The following is a 3,955-nucleotide window of genomic DNA, read 5'->3' on the forward strand; positions in this document are numbered from 1 at the left end:
TCTGGAGTGTACTTTTTCACAGCAGTTCTTACCCAGCTCGTTTACTTTGCTCTTAACCAGGCAATCTACCAGCTGTAGCAGCAGCCATGCAGCAACAAGCATCCTTCTGCAGCAGTTTATCTCTGGAGTAGCAATTTGCCTCAGCTGCTTATGTCGTGCTCCAGAAGTTACTTAGCTATTACTACAGCCCCTTTGCTATTACTACAGCCCTTTACCACACAGCAAACCATCCTTTCTCTCCATAGTAGGGGTGCTTGTTGGCTTTTTTGTTTGTTTGTTTGGGTTTTTTTGGCTACTCATACCTTCTTTCTGAAACGTGATACAACTGCCTCTAACTTTCACTTCTCATTGGTCATACACAGTCTTTGACTTAAAAATAACGTGCAAGGTCATGTGTTTTAAAACAGGGCATGAAGGTGAAAACAAATTTTAAAAGCAAAGGAGTTTTGAGCAAGTAAAAGCATTAGAACTGATCTATTAAAATGATCAGCATGCATGCTTATTTTTACATAAAATGTTTTGTTTAAGATTTTATTCAATAAACAGCTGTTACTAGAACACACATTAGAAAAAAAATACTGGAAAAAAAAGATAGTAGTTGTTTTTTCTAAAACATGGAATTTGGAACTAGGAGTACAAGCAGGAATAAACTTATTTTTTTTTATAATCCTGATATCTATATCTGAAAGGCTCAGCTCCTGGCAACATGAAATCAAAAGAACGAATAGCTTTTTTTCTTTCAATTAACTGGGGGCAGTGGACTTGAGGGAAGCAATGGGGGGAAAGGGATTATTATATTTTTTTTCCTATCGTTAGATAATGACTTCTCACGGTTAACAGAACTGCATGCAATACAGACAATTCCTGAAAAAAAAACAACAAACAAAAAAAACCACCCCAAAACTATTATAATCTTGATTGGGACAATTTCAAGGAGCTGAGAAAAACAGAAGGGCAAAAGACATGACATGAGAAAATAATAAGCAGTAACCTTGTATGCACATATGGTAAAAAGACTTGAAAAGCCTGAAAATTTGAAAACTATTGTATCTGTTGAAAAACAGTAAGGGATGGCACAGTTACCTGTCCTCTTCACTGTTCTGTGATTAGCTGTGATTAGCTGTGATTTCTGTACCAGAATCCCCATTATCTTCATATCCTGGTTACAAACCCTGACTTCATCTTTGTCTTTCGCAGGCATCAACTACAGAAAACATCTCTTTAAGAAGTGTTGTCCCCCTGGATGAATGTTCCCGGGGTCTACAACAAACAAAGCCAGTAAATCTACATGCCAATAAAAATCTGTTGTGTTTTCTCAGGTCTCTGCAGGGCTCTAAATGACAGTGGCACCACATACTGAATCTGAATTAGAAACCTGTCACATCCTTATCCGCCTGTTTATTCAACTGAGCTGAAAGATATTTTGACATTTTAATACAACCAGTACTAGAAAAAAACAAGAAACTTCAAGACTATTATTTTTATGACATAGTAATAGCAAGAGACGACTATATTTGATAGTAGGATGACACTGAAAGCAGTACAAAAAACAAAATGTACTGCAGATCAGTAAAGCAGTATGACCTTCCAGCAGCTGGTGACCCTACATGAAAACACTGTGCAATTTGGGCAGAGCGACTTGAGTGACTTAGATCCTATTTAAAAGCAGGGCTCTCTGGACAGAGTCTGAAATTGTTGACTGATCAGTTCTGAAACCAACCCAAAACAATTAAGGCCAGGATGAAAGCGTGAAGCAGACCCTGCATAGTTGCATGCAGTGCTCCTGTGGGTACAGAACAGCAGCCCTTCCAGGAGCAGTGATCCATTACAATTTATGTATGCTGCTCCCTGGAACATGGCTGAGAAGCCCAAGGGGATCGTTGACCTCTGTAACAGGACACCATGAAGCCTACTCTTTATTCCTAACAATATGGCCCAGTAAGAGGGTTGAAAGGAAGCATTTTCTATATGTTACACAGGTAACAAACTTCAATAATTTATAACTCATGGAATGAAGGATACCACACAAAAATAAAGCTTCAACTTTCTATAAGTAAATCAGGTGATGTTAAGTTTAAATCTTGCAACCTACCTGGTATTACTTGAAATCAATAACCCCACTCAAAAGCATGATACAGGTGCAAGCATGCTTTGAATTGTTACGTAGAAAGGCTAAAATATGTAGCAGAGTTGAGCATTTTTCCAGTGTGCTTTTACCTTATTAGATGTTCACTATTATGTGCCTGGCTGTAAGCACACACAAATTGGGTGCTGTGTTTCTATCCAGGATAGCAACAATTTGTGAGACTCTGCAGAATATGCAGAGTTTTTCACAGAGTTACAAAAAGAATTTAAAAATCTGCAAAATGAGCACCAGAGCCAGCAGAACTTCATCGGAGTTTTTTAGGATGTGGTAATACTATGTCTATAAAATCCAACAGGACAACTGCAAAGTGTAACAGTAGAACTCCATAGCGAAAAAAACAATGTATTGGCACTGCTATGTTGAAGGGGAGTATCAGAAAGAAACTTTAAGTTTAGCATAATAGAAAAGCTTATGACATTCTTGTTTATAATGTGATGCATTATCTGATAGGTTAAAAATGGCAATCTATATGTATACATACATATATTCCTGGATTTTCTGAGGCTAACACTTCCAGAAGCAACTGAATTAATCTGAAGCATCCACTCTGCTGTGATGCAAAAAATCAAGAATTAACTGTTTTCACAAAATCTGACGTTTTTATGGCGGTCATGCATGAACATGCAGCACATCAAATAGCCTCCCAAATCTGAAAAATTTAGACTCAGATAAGAAATAAAAAGGCACTGCAGCTAAACTTCTGTATCATTCAAAAGCATTGTTGAAGTATTAACCTATAATTTTCTCTAAACACAGAAAGTTCCATTTCAAATTCCCACACAACTAGCAAGCAGCTCATACTGAGTAAAAGAGACAAAGTGCAGAACAGTGCATGAACATACAGAAATAAAATATTTGGTTACATAAAGAAACACCAGGCTCATTAATCAAGCAGTCTGGGCTGGTCTCCACATTTCTCACACTCCCAACTGCAATGCTGTGTGTATTTTAAGGAAAGCCTGTATGTTGAGCAAAGAAAAAAAACCAACAAGAAATCAACAACAAAATACAAACCAGCATTCATACAGCTGGATTGATGTGCTCTATGTCATTTTTTTACATGGCCTTTTTCTGTATTGATTTTGCAGTCAGAGGATCACTATGGAGGAAATATGTTCATTTGGTAAACTTCACACCACCCCACTAAACTGCAGATATTATTTTTAGTTCTCTCTAGCACTAAGCAGACAGGGAATCCGAGGCATAGTGCCAGAATATAAACCCACTCCTTCTGAGCTGGCTTTAATCACGTTGCCTTGCTCCTACTCTGCTCTCATGTTTAGGTCAGCAAATTTCCTCAAGGCTAAATCTGAATACATGCACACATATGCCATGGATAATCTGGGTGTGTTTATTCATGAATAATTCAGAAAAAAAAGTATGTTGTGCTGCTCCTACTGAAAGGCCCACTTGATTTTCTCTTTTGGCAAGTTTTGCCAAAAAAAGTGCTGATGAAGAGTAGCCAACATCTTGCCTCTATTTATAATGTTACTGGTTTACAAAAAAAAAAAGTGGATTCTCTTCACAGACTGTAGCTGCTCAAGCTTGCAGTTTTGCTGCACAGAAAATAAGGGACTCTCACTGAGTATGACAACAAAGTCAGGCCAGAAGTATTTTCTAAAAAAGCAGTATTTGTTTAAAATCAACCTAAAATATCCATAAATAATCGAGTCTTGTACACAATACTAAAACAAATGTCACAGCAAGGGCAGTATTTTTCACAGAAGGCAGTCCTACCAGATGTTCTGGGATTCACACATTAGGGAAACACTTCGGCATCTTCAATTAAGTTTGTTTGTTTGTTTTGTT

Source organism: Chaetura pelagica, unplaced genomic scaffold (genome assembly GCF_000747805.2).
Source record: "Chaetura pelagica isolate M959 unplaced genomic scaffold, ChaPel_1.0 scaffold106, whole genome shotgun sequence".
NCBI lineage: Eukaryota > Metazoa > Chordata > Aves > Apodiformes > Apodidae > Chaetura > Chaetura pelagica.